This window comes from Aedes albopictus, chromosome 2 (assembly GCF_035046485.1).
Source record: "Aedes albopictus strain Foshan chromosome 2, AalbF5, whole genome shotgun sequence".
NCBI classification, from domain to species: Eukaryota; Metazoa; Arthropoda; class Insecta; order Diptera; family Culicidae; genus Aedes; species Aedes albopictus.
In genome coordinates, this window is record NC_085137.1 from 431,835,208 (window position 1) to 431,855,090 (window position 19,883).

Sequence of the window (19,883 nt, forward strand, 5' to 3'; positions counted from 1 at the left end):
AAAGAATAGGTGTTGCAGAATACTTCAAAAGCATTATAAAATTAATTTTGTTACTTGGGCAGTACCAATCTATCATATAACGCCTACATTTTATGCAACCACTTCACAGTAATCTTCACACAATCTCTCGCTATACGCCTGGCACCCTTGCACCAATGCATGATCCATGTGCCAAAAATAAACATTTCCCACCAACACACCAACATCCGCATGACCTTGTGCAGGCGCAGAGGATTCAACGGCCTGATGTGGGCAAGCGATTGCAATCATTACTTTCCTCCCTTCCCCATTGACCTGCAACCTGACGCAGCAGGCGTCATTGTCGCCTAAAAATACAAGACCACCAACGCTCACACACTGAAGATGTCTGTTAGTCCCAAGCAGCTATCTCATTGGCTCCTTGTTTGAGTGTAGCTGATCTGGCGATACTGGAGTAGCAACTGCGGGCGTTCAATCAAGCTCAAGCAAGCTCAAGCAAATGTTCTATTTTCTCTTAGAAATTGAAATTAAAGGAAATTCAAATTTAATGGGAAGTATGTTACATATAAGAATTGAATGGATCTAGACATTCTCTGGATATTCATACAGTGGAAATGTGCACAGAAAAATAAGTGTAAGCAAACCTGTACTGTTGTATTACTGTACAATTCCCATATTTTGTTTATTTATGCTAACTTGAACTTGCCACTTCATCCAGTCCACTATAGCCAAAGCTGTAAAGGCATGGATACTCAGCATTATTATGCTGAGGGTGACGGGTTTGATTCCCGGTCGGTCCAGCAACTTTTCGTAAAGGAAATTTCCTTGAGTTATTTTGGACATAGAGTATCTTCGTGCCTGCCGCACATACAAAATGGTCATAAGCAGAGGAAGCTCTCAGTAAATAACTGTGGAAGTGCTCATAGAGCACTGAGCTAAGAAGCAGGCTTTGGTTCCAGTGGGGACGTTACGCCAAGAAGAAGAATAGGAACTTCATCCAGCACCGACCGTCCATTTTGCACCGATTCCCCCATACCATTGTAGTAGACGAGACCCCTGATTCGGCTGTGTTTCCCATTTCGCAGCGGGCGGGCGGGCGGTCGGTCGGCCAAGATCTTCCTCCAAGATCTAGAAAATGCACACGGATGCTGGTGCTGGCACCGGCCGCCGAGACGATACGGGGACCCGACCAGGGCATAACTTTTCCCATTTAAGTGAGAGAAATGGATTTGAAGAAGATAAACTTAAATATTGAATCAAAGGATGAACGAGCAGAGACTTGTCGTTGTTCGCTGTCGATGGGAAAACTATGGCCTTTACTTACTGGTGGTGCTGGTATTGGCCTGGTCTAGGAGACGGAGCACGCTGCTGGGTGGTGCTGGCTTTTTAGGTTTAATATTTTAGGTTAATGTACTGCGGTAGAGGTGAATCCGAGTGTGTGTAGTATATTATGGGGGTGACTCTGAGGAGCAGTTTGGCAGATTAATAGGAGATTGGAAGTGAATCCTGCTGGCCCACATCGGATCGGAATGCGTGGAATCTGGAAATGGACGTATTGGTAGTTGAGATGGCAGTTACGGATAATTGCTTTGTCGAAATGTGCTTGGTTTTATGGTTTGACTTGACCATTTATTTACTCAGCAGGTACCGTCCGTTGCTGCTGGGCCAGAGAATGTCTACAGTCTCTTGAAACAGAGATTAATTGGAGTTATTACTTTATTATGACTTGATTTGTGGAAGACGATTTGATTCACTTGACAATTCTTTGAATTTCATCAAATTCTCCGCATCTTCGATTCTTCGACTCTTGGATCATTCAGTTTCCAGATTCTCTGACACTTTATTTAATTGATTCTCCTATTCTTAGATTCTTGGACCCTTCAGTTATTTGATTTTACAATTCCTCGGTTTTTCCTTCAATTTTTCGATCCTTCAATTTTTCGCTACTTTGATTTATCCATTATTAGATTATTTGATTTTTAATTTATTTGGTTAACTGATTCAGTGGCTTGTCGATTATTTGATTCATTCTTTCTTTTGTTCTTCATGTACGCTACTCCTGTAATCGTTTAGAATAATTGATTTTTTTTTATTTTTCGCATGTTTGATTCTTGGATAATTTTATTCAAGATTTATTGGGTTGTTTGGATTCTTCAACTGAACGATTTATTCGAATGTCAATTTTTTTTTGATTTTGCTTTGGCTGACCAAGCCATGTGGGAAATTACACTGTTGAAAATGCTTTAACATCCATGTGCACAACAGAACACGTGCTCGATGAACAAATTGAGATTTGAAATTATGAAAAGAAATCCACGTACTCCGGTGAGACTCGAACTCACGACTCCCAATTCGCTAGACGGGCGCTTCTATTCCTTCAAGCTACGGAGTCACTCGACTATCTCCGTCGCCAGCAGGCCTAGGGGCTGTCCATAAACCACGTGGTCATGAGGGGGGGGGGGGGGGGGGTTCGGCCAATGATCATTTTGTATGGACAAATAAAAAATTTTGTATGGACTAATGACCACGCGGGGGGGGGGGGGGGGGGGTTGAAAAGTCCCAAAAAAATGACCACGTGGTTTATGGACAGCCCCCTAGAACTGAACTCGATTCCACAATCGCACATGGTTATCTTCTTTTCACAATCCAAACCCCCTTCGGATGGGATTAGATGAACATCTAACACATTGTCTGTTGTGCACATGTATGTCAAAGCGAGAGAGGAAGTTATTTTTAATTGTCGAGAGCTTCGGGCACTGCCTCCCAATCACTTATTGGTATGGCAATTAGTGTGCAGTCGGACTCTCGACGGGTCGGTCCTCGGCCGACCGAATACGGTAAGGGTGACCGTAGCACCTTACAAATGTCAATTTTTTGATTTTGCTTTGGCTGACCAAGCCATGTGGGAAATTACACTGTTGAAAATGCTTTAACATCCATGTGCACAACAGAACACGTGCTCGATGAACAAATTGAGATTTGAAATTATGAAAAGAAATCCACGTACTCCGGTGAGACTCGAACTCACGACTCCCAATTCGCTAGACGGGCGCTTCTATTCCTTCAAGCTACGGAGTCACTCGACTATCTCCGTCGCCAGCAGGCCTAGAACTGAACTCGATTCCACAATCGCACATGGTTATCTTCTTTTCACAATCCAAACCCCCTTCGGATGGGATTAGATGAACATCTAACACATTGTCTGTTGTGCACATGTATGTCAAAGCGAGAGAGGAAGTTATTTTTAATTGTCGAGAGCTTCGGGCACTGCCTCCCAATCACTTATTGGTATGGCAATTAGTGTGCAGTCGGACTCTCGACGGGTCGGTCCTCGGCCGACCGAATACGGTAAGGGTGACCGTAGCACCTTACAAATGTCAATTTTTTGATTTTGCTTTGGCTGACCAAGCCATGTGGGAAATTACACTGTTGAAAATGCTTTAACATCCATGTGCACAACAGAACACGTGCTCGATGAACAAATTGAGATTTGAAATTATGAAAAGAAATCCACGTACTCCGGTGAGACTCGAACTCACGACTCCCAATTCGCTAGACGGGCGCTTCTATTCCTTCAAGCTACGGAGTCACTCGACTATCTCCGTCGCCAGCAGGCCTAGAACTGAACTCGATTCCACAATCGCACATGGTTATCTTCTTTTCACAATCCAAACCCCCTTCGGATGGGATTAGATGAACATCTAACACATTGTCTGTTGTGCACATGTATGTCAAAGCGAGAGAGGAAGTTATTTTTAATTGTCGAGAGCTTCGGGCACTGCCTCCCAATCACTTATTGGTATGGCAATTAGTGTGCAGTCGGACTCTCGACGGGTCGGTCCTCGGCCGACCGAATACGGTAAGGGTGACCGTAGCACCTTACAAATGTCAATTTTTTGATTTTGCTTTGGCTGACCAAGCCATGTGGGAAATTACACTGTTGAAAATGCTTTAACATCCATGTGCACAACAGAACACGTGCTCGATGAACAAATTGAGATTTGAAATTATGAAAAGAAATCCACGTACTCCGGTGAGACTCGGTGTGACTCCGTAGCTTGAAGGAATAGAAGCGCCCGTCTAGCGAATTGGGAGTCGTGAGTTCGAGTCTCACCGGAGTACGTGGATTTCTTTTCATAATTTCAAATCTCAATTTGTTCATCGAGCACGTGTTCTGTTGTGCACATGGATGTTAAAGCATTTTCAACAGTGTAATTTCCCACATGGCTTGGTCAGCCAAAGCAAAATCAAAAAATTGACATTTGTAAGGTGCTACGGTCACCCTTACCGTATTCGGTCGGCCGAGGACCGACCCGTCGAGAGTCCGACTGCACACTAATTGCCATACCAATAAGTGATTGGGAGGCAGTGCCCGAAGCTCTCGACAATTAAAAATAACTTCCTCTCTCGCTTTGACATACATGTGCACAACAGACAATGTGTTAGATGTTCATCTAATCCCATCCGAAGGGGGTTTGGATTGTGAAAAGAAGATAACCATGTGCGATTGTGGAATCGAGTTCAGTTCTAGGCCTGCTGGCGACGGAGATAGTCGAGTGACTCCGTAGCTTGAAGGAATAGAAGCGCCCGTCTAGCGAATTGGGAGTCGTGAGTTCGAGTCTCACCGGAGTACGTGGATTTCTTTTCATAATTTCAAATCTCAATTTGTTCATCGAGCACGTGTTCTGTTGTGCACATGGATGTTAAAGCATTTTCAACAGTGTAATTTCCCACATGGCTTGGTCAGCCAAAGCAAAATCAAAAAATTGACATTTGTAAGGTGCTACGGTCACCCTTACCGTATTCGGTCGGCCGAGGACCGACCCGTCGAGAGTCCGACTGCACACTAATTGCCATACCAATAAGTGATTGGGAGGCAGTGCCCGAAGCTCTCGACAATTAAAAATAACTTCCTCTCTCGCTTTGACATACATGTGCACAACAGACAATGTGTTAGATGTTCATCTAATCCCATCCGAAGGGGGTTTGGATTGTGAAAAGAAGATAACCATGTGCGATTGTGGAATCGAGTTCAGTTCTAGGCCTGCTGGCGACGGAGATAGTCGAGTGACTCCGTAGCTTGAAGGAATAGAAGCGCCCGTCTAGCGAATTGGGAGTCGTGAGTTCGAGTCTCACCGGAGTACGTGGATTTCTTTTCATAATTTCAAATCTCAATTTGTTCATCGAGCACGTGTTCTGTTGTGCACATGGATGTTAAAGCATTTTCAACGATTTATTCGAATTTAATTCACTTTATTCATTTTCACAGTGCTAAAATTCTTCATTTCTTCAACAGATTACCGTAGTACAACGGTAGCCCTGATTCATAATAATTCAACACCGGTGGATATCCAACGGTGACCCAAGAAACAATTACTACCTCATGGGAACAATCAAGCTGCCATCAATCTCACGTTAGCTAACACGATTACAGTGAACACATGTTACACCTCATCGCGGCGATTTTATCGAGGGACCCATTCGCTTTTTACGGTTACGACCTCTCCATCGATAAGACATCATCTAAAAAGACGTAAAAAAGTACATTTTGCTCGTGGCTCCAAGGGGAAAGCATTTAGCGAAACATTTGCTGCATAACACTTTCTTGTTGTCACTTTGTCACTCGGTAGCGCGGTAGCACCACCCTCCATCCATCGAACCATATCAACGAATTTTACATTCACACAAAATATATACGCAATAAAACACCACCCGGCAAAGCCACAAATTGATGACGCAAAGCTCATAAACAGGGATCACTGCTAGATGATGGGCAATTTTTCCGGGAAGTGATGATGGATAAAAGTCACAAAAAACCATCTCGCCTTTCCCAGATGATCAGACAGACGGACGACGGACGACCATTTTGGGTAGGACGGATGGACGACATATCATCATCCGAGTATCATCACCAGCCAGCAGCATTCGAAAGGTTTAGTGAACCGAGCAGTCTGAAGTTTTTTTTTCTTTAAGGTGAAACGGGACGCCGTGTTATTTTTCCTATCTTGCCTCTCTTTCTAACAATTTGCCTCGCGATTTTGAAGATGGTAATCTCGAGACCTATCGCACTGAAGATGCTGAAAACCAATCAGCATATGCACTGCAAGTGAGCATACACAATAGCCTGATACACGGTTTATATGGGAAAATACAAAAAATGGAAAAACTCTAACTCCTGTATACTTTTTGAGTTCCTCTTTGGTCCCATATCAACTGTGCAAAATTTCAGATCGATCGGAAAAACTATAGCGCCCGCCATTCTTAGTTTTTCATACGATTTACTATGGGGAAATTTTACATCTGCAAAGAAAAATCGCTAGGAGTCACCCCTAGATCCCAAAAAATAAGTCGTTGAATGATTTCTTTAGAAAACTTCACGAGGAATCAGACCTCCGAAGACCGCAAACTGATGCGACGTTCGTGGAAAAAGTTATTAAGCCTCACCCGATTGATAAAATTACGAGATTTTATTGTTTATTGTTATTCCTTACATGTTAAACAGCATTGGCATGCCATTCGGTTTTCAGTTAATAACTTTTTCCACATGCCTTAGATCGCTGTGGGCAACCTGTGGCGATTTTTCTTTGAAAAAGTGATTTTCCCCATAGTAAATCGTATGAAAACTTAAAATGGCTGGCGCTAAAATATAGTTTCTCCGATCGAGCTGAAATTTTGCACAGTTGATATGGGACCAAAAAGGAACTCAAAAAGTGTACAGGAGTAAAATGTCTTTCGGTGTCCCACTCTAAACACAATGATAGGTTTTTGTTGCAAAATATGAAGTAGAATCTGAGATCACCATCTTAGTAGCAACAGAGCAATGGCGGATATTTTCTCGACCGTCCCGTCCGCCCTTAAGTTATCTGTTGCGTTTCGTGTTTACCGGTCAGAAAATGGGGGTTTTTGCCGTCAGCACGGGACCAATTCAAACACAACCCTTTTCACTGGTTTGGAACGGTGGATTTTGGCTTGTGTGTTGAATCCCAGGTATGACACGAAATCGGAGTGGTTCGAGAAAAAAAGGCTTTGATTAATTCACCTGACTGAATCACAGGACTCATTAGACAAATAGTTATGAAATTTAAATTATTCATTAGAAAATGTTTTAGAAACAAGCTTAAAAATTTATGAAATATCGGTGCATACTGTTCTCTAGCAATTGCACCCTGATTTATTATTCATATTTCTTATTGATTAGGGTAAATCGCCAAAACTTTAAAACTCGCCAATTGTTGTACACTCCATGTTTTTTTTTATGATGTGTGCAACAATTGGCGATTTACGCTAGGAGAAATTTGGAATTTGTGAATTCGAGAGTACGTAAATTGCGTTACACGCAGAAAAATTAGGCTTGTTTAAAACAATAAAACGCATGGTTGATTTTCAAAATGAGCATTTACTTATTCCAAAGTTATATTTCTTTGTTCTTACTTAGAGTTGATCGATCAAAACAACCAATCCCCATCATTCCATATAACGTTAAAATTTTAATTTGTTTCAACAAAATGGGGACTATAAACATGGCCCGGAAGCACTCACATATCTTTAATTTTCTTACCCCAACATCGCCACAACGAAGAAAGTGTTGCAAACCCATCACTCCAACTTCTAAGTGCAGCTTTGGCCGTGATGGATAACGCGCAGGTACTCAAGACTGCATCCACAAAAAGTTGGTCGGTTTCGACTTTTTTCCTTTTTTTATTCGTTCTCGCTTCCATCCGCTTGTCGAGTGTCTAAAAATAGATCTCCGAGCTGCCGTCTCCAACACAATTACTCCCCGGCTTTGTTAGTGGCAAAAGTGCAGTCGTTTAAAACAATCTGTTATTTTATGTTGAAACTACCAAGTCTCTGTTTGTTCTAACAAACTGTCAAAAATTTCGGCAAATGAAAATATTTGTATTATCAAACAATGGAACAGTTCAGTTTGAACTAGGAATTAGTTTGTCGCTATAGCAAACTGAAAAATCGATTGATTTGAACTAGAATTTAATTGTGTTTACTATTTATTTTTCTACGTGTAGAGTATATTTGTGCAGCATGAGCCTACTAAATTGAGATAATTTAATTTTAAAGTATCTATCATAAGTTGGCCGCCACTATATCCGATTTTAACAGTAAGTCACATTTGAAAGAGTACAAATCCCATAAAAACATAAAGCACACCGAATTCCTATTTTAAACTTATAACATGCCAACAAGAACAAAATGAATAAATAAATAAAATCAATCGTAGGATATGTTCATTTCAGGTTCTGTGCGATGTTGAACTGGGATTCCCTGGACGTTTGTTGTCAAGCATTACCACTTCAAGATGCTGATTTTTGGCTTGTAAAGATTTTGCAAAGGTTTAGCAGCTGCAACATCCCAAATATTTGCTTTGCACAAGTATTCAACGTTTTTTCTGATTCCTTTTTTATGCTTCGTTCATTGGCGGAAAATCCAGATAGTCAACGATGGACCGATAGATAAATGATTGAATTCGTTCCATGCTATTTTATTTTTTATTGTGAAAATAAAAAAAATGATCGTGTTTGCATATTCTTAGGAACATTTGTGCAAGTAATAACGGCAGTTCACAAGCCAATTTACAGTTTCATATATCAACCTTGCTGATGGTAGTCCGACGAAGCACAGTAGTTCCACCTGATTTCATCGTGTAGGTTAATTAAGGGTTTGTATTTATTTCTCTTCTTCAAATGATTCAAATTTATAGCATTATCAGCCTAGGATTCATAAAACTTAACGAACCTCCCTTACTGACGAACTTTTCTTTCTGTGGGCGTTGTTGAGACACAGTAGTAAATATGGTTTACAAACATCTAAGATTACCTACTAATATTCCTTCGCGAATCCAAACTAACTGCAAGGATGTGGTCGGTGTTGTTGCTGATATGTCGAATCACTGAATTAGGGTCAACATGGTTCAAAATGTACTGGTAGGGTTAAATGGCGGAACCCATATTTGGAATCATTTTTGAAAGTAAACTGATCATTTTTATTAGTGGACGGTGTTTAGATGAATCATTTTAATTTCCCAATGTTAATCAACAACTTTTTGTTTCTTTTACTTTCGTCGAAGATTGTTGATGATTTTATCATCAGCCATATGTTTCCATGGAGATGGAGTGATATATGGTGGCGCAGAGTTTTTGGTGTTTATGCTTTCTATATCTAATGATATTTTACTACCCATGGGAGATGGCACTTTGCACTACTTTTGTGCTTTTGAAATATTGTTGGGCCATTTTTAACATTAGTTTCAAATGACCGAGTAATATTTTCACAATACTGGGTAAAGCTATAGACTGTTTCAGAAATTATAAATACACTTTGTTTATTAAATAAAATGAACTGTTCTAATGATCTTTACCAACTTCTTCCAGAATATGGCATATTGTACTCCATATTTTTGTATTTCCCTTCAATTGTCTTGATATTTTGAAGAACGGTCGAGTTCTCTAACAATTAACTTTATTCTCCAAATTTGAATTTACACAAAGGTGGTTTTTAATGATTTCAACATTGTTTATCACTAAATACCAAAAATAATCTATTTTTATCACATTCGCTTTCTTAACAAGTTATCTAAGGAATGCCTTGAATAAAATCTTTGAAAAATCGATAAAGGCATTTCCACAACATTTTTTCTGAGATCATGTTTCTTATTTTTTAAGGTTTTCTACGGAACATAAGAACTACTATACAGTTTCTTAGCTTTCCTGAACGCATTTAATTGAAACAAATTTATTTTTTCAGCTCATTCGATCCTTCAGATGGCAAAGCTTGTAATACCATAAAATCGAATGCTGTAAACAGTGATTAAGTCATTCGTTTACTCAACGTTAGTTGCTGCTGGTGTTGTTGAGAAATTTGAAACAAAAACTTTTGCATTTAGAAGGCCCGTAATGGTGGTTCTTGATCACATATTCCAGTGAAAATTACTCTTACCAATCGAAAAACATCTTTTCTTATCAATACAGTAATTTTTATTTTGTTTGGAAATTAAATATTTTATTTGTGAGATTTTTTTCTTTTCTACTATGCTACAGTTTTTGACCACTTTGTGCAACTTAAAATTTTAATCATCTTGTTTACAGAGCCCTGTTTTTAAACTTTTACAAGAAACATCAACAAAATTGGTATTATTTACTTCGTTAGTATGTTTGCTAAAAGAGCTAGAAGAAACTTTTTTGGATACTGTGCTCGAATTGAAATGGCGATCAATCGTTAGTGTATTTATAATTTCTGAAACAGTCTATATATAGGCTCAGTGTACCAGTTATGGCTATAGTACCTCAAATTCGCCATAGTTGTTTTTCAACCTTTAAAGATACAAATCAACAAGAAAAAAATCGCGAACAACAGATCACGATCACAAAAGATGATTGCAATCATTCAAACTTCACAATTTGCTTAAGTTCTGGTGGAAATAAATCATTTTCCTTAACTTTTCGGCCTCCTTCCACCCTATTTCGCCATAGTGTACCAGTTATGGCAAATCCCATAAGGAATGCATGTAAATAGTGCGAAGTGGAACCTAAATTAACAAATGTGTCCATAACTGGTACAGGGTTCCTATCATTGGCACACGCCGTAATAAATACTAAAAGTAGTTTTGGCTTCGTTTTTATATTTTTCCTGTAAAGTATGAAAACTAATCAATCATTTGACTTATTGATGACATTTGTCGATCTTCTTCTTATTTTTGTAGAAATAGTTTTTCTTAGGTGGTGCGATAACTGGTACAGGCACCCTAATCCTTAATGTATAACCAGTTGCGAAGTGTAACAAAATATGTCAAATTTTTTTAAAGTTTTTATAGGTTTGTAAAATAATGCTACGTTGCAAAATTTACTTATGTCCAGATTTACAACATTTTTAAGATAGAGACAAATTCCCACATATGGCTAAGTCATGGATAATGTGTCTTTAATTTAACAAAAAACAGTTTTAAGATTTTTCCGAATGCTTTTAAAGCATCTCTATCCAAGATTGTGATCTTGGAAAGTTTCATAAAAAACTTAACCAAACTTGTAGAACTAGTAAAAACGTTAACCAATGATTTTGTTTTCAAAAGTTCTTGCAGAGTTTCCATTTTTCCTTGGTTTCGTGAATTTTTTCAAGAGTTCTACTTATTATTTTTTTTTTCATTTCCTGCAGGTCTCAAACTTAACAAATATGCAAATCTGGAAAAAAAATAGTTTTACCCTGATCTTTTTATATTTTTTTCGGGCAATTTTCGATAGAAAAAATAAAGAAATACAATTATCTCCTGGCAGGACTCCTGATACATTATATTTGAGTTTCTTGTCTAAGAAGTCCACCATTCACCATTCATCAGCTCAAAACCAACAAAGCAGCTGGTAAGGATGGTATCGCAGCTGAACTCATCAAAATGGGCCCAGAAAAGTTGGCCACCTGTCTGCATCGGCTGATAGTCAGGATCTAGCAAACCAAACAGCTACTGGAGGAGTGGAAGGAAAGGGGTAATCTGCCCCATTCACAAGAAAGGCGACCATTTGGAATGTGAGAGCTTCAGGGCGATCACTATTTTGAATGCTGCTTACAAAGTGCTATCCCAGATCATCTTCCGTCGTCTGTCACCTAAAACAAATGAGTTCAAGGGAAGTTATCAAGTCGGCTTCATCGATGGCCGGTCGACAACGGACCAGATCTTCACCGTGCGGCAAATCCTCAAGAAATGCCTTGAATACCAGGTCCCAACGCATCACCTGTTCATCGACTTCAAAGCGGCATACGACAGTATCGACCACGCAGAGCTATGGAGAATCATGGACGAAAACGGCTTTCCTGGGAAGCTAACTAGACTGATTGAAGCAACGATGTACGGTGTAAGGGTTTCGGGTGAACTATCCAGTGCATTCAAATCTCGCCGGGGACTGCGACAAGGTGACGGACTCTCATGCCTACTTTTCAACATCGCTCTGGAAGGTGTGATGCGACGAACCAGGCTCATTTGTCTGCTTTACGGACGACATGGACATTATTGTCAGAACATTTGGAACGGTGGCAGAGCTGTACACCCGTCTAAAACACGAAGCGGCAAAGGTTGGACTGGTGGTGAATGTCTCAAAAACAAAGTACATTTCGAGAAAAGCCGTTTAGAGGGCCTTAGTACGGTTTCAGAGGAGTTTAAATGTGATTTAAGGGATTTCAGGGAGTCTCAGAGAGATAAGTTTCTGGGAGTCCCAGATGGGTTTCAAAGCGTTTTTTATGGTGTTTGAGGGGGCTTGGGCGAGCAGCTTCAGGGGAGCTCCCGGGGTTTCAAAGAAGCTCCTGGGGTACTCAGGAAGGATTCAAAAGGGTTTCAAGGTATTTCAATGCGTTTTATGTTATTTTTTTATCTGTATTAACGAGATTTTTAGCCCTAGGCTAGTTCATCTCGGGACCCACGCTTTACTTCCGAAGAAAAACTCACATTTTGCGAGTTTGTCGGAAGTGGGATTCGATCCCAGGTCCTCGGCGTGATAGTCAAGTGTTCTAACCATAATACCAGGTCCGCTCCGCGTTTTATGTTATGCTTTCAGGGGGCTTCAGGAGATTTTAAGATGGAAAAATCTGATGATAAACATATTCAGTTATGATTGATTGAATTACTGAAGAGCAAAAACTGATATTGGTTTGATTGATATAAGAGGTAAAAGAACAGATAGAATAGCAAAATCTAATATGATGAACCACTCAATAATAGCTCGTTAAGATATTACAAGATCAAAACAATAGCAGACAAGATTTCTCACTTTTTTCTAGAAAAAATAAATTAAAAAATGTCAACATCCAGCATTGAACTTACGACCTTAGGATTCACAGGCGGCGATGTTTACCACTCAACTGTGGCATGCTGTTGTAAATAAGATGGGAATAAGAGCATGCGATTCTTCGTTTCCACAGCTCAGAAAGAAGCACATGGCATTTCACTAACATTCTTCATTACACCAACAAAGCTAGCCATGAAAATGTTTGATACTGGTCCACTGCACGAATTCGTGCTGGCCTGCTTTCTCCCACGGGAAATTTGACGTTTGAGCGGTGCCGACACCGCTCACACGTCAAATTTCGTGTGGGAGTAAGCAGGCCAGCACAAATTCGTGCAGTGGACCCTTCTCAGGTCATTTTGACAGACCACACACATGCACGAAAGAGACAGGTCATATATTCTACTTTATCGATCTTGTTGCTGTCCTTTTCAAGTTCATATTACATCTGTCAAAATGACCTGAGAATTGTCAGTCATTTTGAGGTTAGGTTCGTTGGTGTAATAAAGAATTGAGCCATCTCTATGGGTGTACGTGTTCCATTTCGTGCAGAAGAGCTAAACTTGTTCTTATGTAGAAATTTTCAGCTATTTCGACAAGAATAAAAACTGATGTCATATCACTTTGAGCTATTCGTGCAATATTCATTAGATTTTTGAATAACTCATCAAAATCACATCGAGCTATGACAGCAAAAAGTGTTCGATTTTTTTGATTTAGATATTCTCGTCTACCCGGGATGCATCGTTCGGTAACAATTTCAAAACGATGGCTCCACCTCAAGTAGTTTTTCCCGTAATTAGACGTTTTCAAAAGGTAGTCTTCTGAAAAATTACACTCATTGGTCGACGAGTCACGTATGAGTACGTGTTCCTCATTTATTTCATACCAGATCAGACAAGTTGCGAGATATGTAAATCGAACAAGTCGGAAGAGTTTCAGAAAAGTTTTAAGACGTTTCAACGTGTCTCAGAGAGTTTCAAGGCAGTTAAGCAGATATTTTCGAAAGCCCTAGGTGGGATTTCAATGGAGTTTCCAAGCGATTGAGATGATTTCAGAGAGTTTCGGTTGATTCCTAGGAGTACAGTTAGTACAGTACAGTTAGATTCAGGAGAAACAAAGAGAAAATTACTAGGATCATAGGGGATGAGGGATGTTTTAGTGTGTATCAAATGGTTTTAGAGGACGTCCAGGGAGTTTTTAAACGAGTTCAAGGAGATATTAGGAAGGTTTCAGAGTGATTTTAATTCCAAACGTTTTCGGTTTGCTTTATGGGGATTTTAATGGGGGAATCAGGAAGATCAGGGGGGTTTTAAAAAGCTTCAGGAGAGTTTAAGAAAAGGATGTTTCAGAGGAATTTTAAAGCGTTTCAGTAGGTGTCATGGGATCTATGTGGGTTTCGTGTGGCTTCAAGGGCTTTCCAAGGGTCTGGGAAATGGCTGCTGTAGGTCAGAAGGAGTTTCTAGGAGATTTCAAAGGGCTTCAAGACATATCAGAACGATACAGGGTCCATGGATTTTCAGGGGCCTTGAGGGAAGCTTCAAAGAAGGATCATGTGATCTAAAAGGGAAATCCAGATGGATTACAGAAGGATTCCATTGGACGTTTCTCTTGGTTACTGAACGGGCTTCAGGAGAGATTAAGAGGAGTTTACGGGATCTCAGGGGGACTTTAGGACACTGGAGGGTGTTATAAGGAGAGCGGAGATAAACACGAGAGGTACGATTTCCACAAAGTCCGTTCAGCTGCTTGGTTTCGCCAATGATTACATACATACATACATTTATTTGTTCAACATCATTAAGACAAGACATAATCAACAATAGTACGCCACAATAATCGGTTTGTGGCTGCCGCTCTCCATCCTCGGTCGCGCCCAATGCTCGCCAAGTCACGCTCCACCTGGTCCGCCCATCGTGCTCTCTGCGCTCCACGCCTTCTTGTGCCAACCGGATCCGTTGCAAATACCAGCTTTGCAGGGTTGTTGTCCGGCATTCTTGCAACATGCCCTGCCCAACGTATCCTTCCGGCTTTGGCCACCTTCTGGATGCTGGGTTCGCCGTAAAGTGCAGCGAGCTCGTGGTTCATCCTTCTCCGCCACACACCGTTCTCCTGCACACCGCCGAAGATCGTTCTTAGCACGCGTCGCTCGAAAACTCCGAGTGCTTGTAGGTCCTCCTCGAGCATGGTCCATGTCTCGTGCCCGTAGAGGATCACCGGTCTTATTAGCGTTTTGTACATGGTGCATTTGGTGCGTGGGTGAATCTTTTTCGACCGCAGTTTCTTCTGGAGCCCGTAGTCGGCCCGACTTCCGCTGATGATGCGCCTCCGAATTTCTCGGCTCACGTTGTTGTCAGCCGTCAGTAAGGATCTGAGGTAGACGAATTCTTCCACCACCTCGAAAGTATCCCCGTCTATCGTAACATTACTACCCAGACGGATCCGGTCGTTTTCGGTTCCGCCTACTAGCATGTACTTTGTTTTTGAGGCATTCACCACCAGTCCGACCTTTGCTGCTTCGCGTTTCAGGCGGGTGTACAGTTCTGCCACCGTTCCAAATGTTCTAGCGATAATGTCCATGTCGTCCGCAAAGCACACAAATTGATCGGATTTTGTGAAAATCGTTTCCCGGCTGTTGAGCCCGGCTCGTCGCATCACACCTTCCAGCGCGATGTTGAAGAGTAGACATGAGAGTCCGTCACCTTGTCGCAGTCCCCGGCGAGATAGGAATGAACTGGATAGTTCACCCGAAACCCTTACGCAGTTTTGCACACCGTCCATCGTTGCTTTAATCAGTCTAGTCAGCGTCCCAGGAAAGCCGTTTTCGTCCATGATTCTCCATAGCTTTGCGCGGTCGATACTATCGTATGCCGCTTTGAAGTCGATGAACAGGTGGTGCGTTGGGACCTGGTATTCACGGCATTTCTGGAGGATTTGCCGTACGGTAAAGATCTGGTCCGTTGTCGACCGGCCGTCGATGAAGCCGGCTTGATAACTTCCCACGAACTCATTTGTTTTAGGTGACAGACGACGGAAGATGATCTGGGATAGCACTTTGTAGGCAGCATTCAAAATAGTGATCGCCCTGAAGTTCTCACATTTCAAATGGTCGCCTTTCTTGTGAATGGGGCAGATTACCCCTTCCTTCCACTCCTCCGGTAGCTGTTCGGTTTCCCAGATCCTGACTATCAGCCGATGCAGACAGGTGGCCAACTTTTCTGGGCCCATCTTGATGAGTTCAGCTGCAATACCATCCTTACCAGCTGCTTTGTTGGTTTTAAGCTGGTGAATGGCATCCTTAACTTCCCTCAGCGTGGGAGTTGGTTCATTTCCGTCCTCCGCTGCACTGGCGTCGTCGTTCCTTCCGTTGCCGTGGGCTCCCGTGCCTACGTTCTCCACGCCGTTCAGGTGCTGATCGAAGTGCTGCTTCCACCTTTCGATCACCTCACGTCCGTCCGTTAAGAGGCCTCCGTCTTTATCCCTGCATATTTCGGCTCGCGGCACGAAGCCGTTGCGGGATGCGTTGAGCTTCTGATAGATCTTCCGTGTTTCTTGGGAACGGCACAGCAGTTCCATTTCTTCACACTCCGCTTCTTCCAGGCGGCGCTTTTTCTACCGAAAGAGGCGGGTCTGCTGTTTCCGCTTCTGTTTGTAACGTTCCACGTTCTGTCGAGTCCCTTGCTGCAGCATTACCGCCCTCGCTGCGTTCTTCTCCTTCAAAACCGTTCTGCACTCTTCGTCGAACCATTCGTTCCGTCGATTCCATTCCACGTACCCGATGGTGCTCTCGGCTGCGTCGTTGATGGCTGCTTTCACTGTACTCCAGTAGTCCTCTAGAGGGGCCTCATCGAGCTCGCCCTCGTCTGGCAACGCGGCCTCGAGGTTCTGCGCGTATGCTGAGGCGACATCCGGTTGCTTCAGTCGCTCTAGGTTGTACCGTGGCGGTCGCCGGTACCGTACATTGTTGATGACGGAGAGTTTTGGGCGCAGTTTGACCATCACCAGATAGTGGTCGGAGTCGATGTTGGCGCCACGATAGGTCCTGACATCGATAATGTCGGAGAAGTGCCGTCCGTCAATCGGAACGTGGTCGATTTGAGATTCCGTCTGCTGTGGTGATCTCCAGGTGTAACGATAAGGGAGGCTGTGTTGGAAAAAGGTGCTACGTATGGCCATATTTTTGGAGGCGGCGAAATCAATGAGTCGTAGGCCGTTTCCGTTTGTTTGCTGGTGGGCGCTGAACTTACCAATCGTCGGTCTGAATTCCTCCTCCTGGCCTACCTGAGCGTTCAAATCTCCTATGAGGCGCTGTCCATAAACTACGTAGACTCCTTTTGGCCCATCTCAGACCCCCCTCCCCCCCCTCGTAGACTTTCGTCCATACAAAATTTTCGAAATTTGTATGGAGCGTAGACTTTGGCCAAAACTCCCCCTCCCGTCCTCAGAGTCTACGTAGTTTATGGACAGCCCCTGATGATCTTGACGTCGTGGCTTGGGCAGCGATCGTACTCGCGATCGAGCTGCGCGTAAAATGCGTCCTTGTCATCATCAGTACTTCCGGAGTGTGGGCTGTGCACGTTTATTATGCTGAAGTTGAAGAATCGGTCCTTGATCGTCAACCTGCACATTCTTTCGTCGATCGGCCACCAACCGATCACGCGCCTCTGCATGTCGCCCATCACTATAAAAGCTGTTCCCAGCTCACGTGTGTTGCCGCAACTCTGGTAGCTGGTATGATTACCTCTAAGCGTTCGCACCATGGATCCTGTCCAACACACCTCCTGCAGCGCTACGATGCCGAACCCGCTGTCCTTCAGTAGATCGGCAAGTATGCGGGTGCTCCCAATGAAGTTGAGAGATCGGCAGTTCCACGTACCGAGTTTCCAATCGCAAGTCCTTTTTGTTCGCTGGGGTCGTTGCCGTTGGTCTCGGTTCGTATTATTCTGTTGCTGATTTTCCGTTACAATGTTTTTTTACGGCTGGCTCGTAGGGCCTGACACCAACCCCCTACTTTCCGGAGGACCATAGTGCACAGTTGAGCTTAGAGTCCTTCCCTGGCACTCGGACGTAGATCAGCCGCCCCTAACATGGGGATCAGACGCTGTTGTGAGCCGCTCCTCCTGGAGAACAGACGCTCAGGTTTGCCGAAGCAACCCCCCCCCCCCCCTTCCCTGTCAGCCAACGACCAAATTTCCCACCGGGGTTGGTTACCCGATCTTCCCTAAGGTTGCTCATAGTTTCCGGCCGGTACCGCGTGGAGGTAGGGATAGGAGTTGCTTTCGCCAATTTGAGACGATGGCGGAAACGTACATCTGACCAAGCGAATCGATATATGTAGTCATTAATGTGTGGAAGATAACGTACATGATAACGAAGGGCTCTAGGGAGGATTTAACGTGCCCGGCTTCACGAATCTATAATTATCGTCGGTGATGAAATCGAGGTGGTTGTATTCGTGTACTTTGGGGGCTTACTGGGGACCGCCAACAACAACACCAGCAGAGAAATTCAGAGACGCATTGTGGTGGAAAATCGAGCTTATTTTGGACTCCGCAGAACTCGAACGATCGAACACAGTTCATTGACAAGTAGTATAATGAGAACCTGATTTGGCAAGAACCGAAGGTGAAAGTTTCAGCATTTCTGCTGAGAATTGTCAATAGTCTATAATATTTAATATAATAATTAAAATAATAACAGTACATATTATAGAAGAGAAGCTGGAAGAGAGCCTAAGAGAACCGTCGTTTAATTTAAAATGATATTGTTACTTTTCTCTTAAAGCACAATAACCAAAAAAAAAATCAAGAATACCGCCAAAACGTGGACAGCCTTTTGCAGTGTCTGCCGCCAATGAGATAAAAGAAAACCCAAAGCGTTCCTAAGTGGTATTAAATCTCGAAGGAGCAAACCTAGAAGGTAGAAGGTAGTCCAGTGAGAAAAAAGTGAGATAGCGAACGCAAACAAAATCCCAGACCCATCTCTGGGGCACGAAACTCGCCAGCAAACAGATGGCGATGGAATGATTTTCCCCGTTTGACGGCCCATCCCGGATCCATCCAGGACACTACTAACGACGACGGAACGTTCGTAGACCCCGACGATGTACAACGGAAAGGGAAAGGCACGAGTTTACTCGCTTTCAATTTTCATTTTACAACCGTTCGTCCGGTGAAAGCTTAGATACATGCGTTTCATCACCTGAAACTTGATGAAATGGAAGGCGAATCGGGAGCAGGATCTTCAGTTCTGAGAAGCTCGCTCGTGGTTCATTTGCAGCCAACAAGTACTCACTTTCAAGGGAAGCTTTTACTGAAAACATGATTTACACTTCATTTGGCGTGCGATGGCACTTAAGTAGCGGAACGCGGAAAAGTAACGTTCAACTCGTAATGGGCAATAGCGACAATCAACACGGTTCATTTAGTACAAGCTTTGAAGGGTTCTGTTGAATCTGTTAAACAAGTTAGGGGCTGTCCATAAACCACGTGGTCATGAGGGGGGGGGGGGGGTTGGCCAATGACCATTTTGTATGGACAAATAAAAAATTTTGTATGGACTAATGACCACACGGGGGAGGGGGGGGGGTTTCAAAGTCCCAAAAAAAATGACCACGTGGTTTATGGACAGCCCCTTAGGGTCAGATTGTGCGATTGGAAATGGCTACGTTATGTGGCTAAACATTGAACTTGGCGTTGTCACTAAAGATAGAAAATCGTAATGGAAACCCTGTCGTTTAAGTGGAGCTACTTGTATCGATGCTTCAATTTTGGAAAATGAAAACGACTGTTTCATGTTTGTCCCGACGTTTCAAATGTATTTGGAGTCTTCTTCAGGGGGACTCTGATTGATCGCTCAGGGATTAATCTTTTATTACTTTCCATCAATGATGCAAATTATCACCTCACTAGTGCTCATCACAACTCATCAACTGTATATTTATCGCTTGCGATTTAACTGTGCACTGATCAGCGATGACCAGCAGCAAAGAGGTGGCAAAACGAACATAATGTAAATCACAAACGATTTTGCACACATCTGACTGTGCCGCCACACGCTCGCCCGAACAGCCGAACCATACCGAAATGGGTTGGTTTGCGAAGCTACGGCATGAACGCTCGACACGCA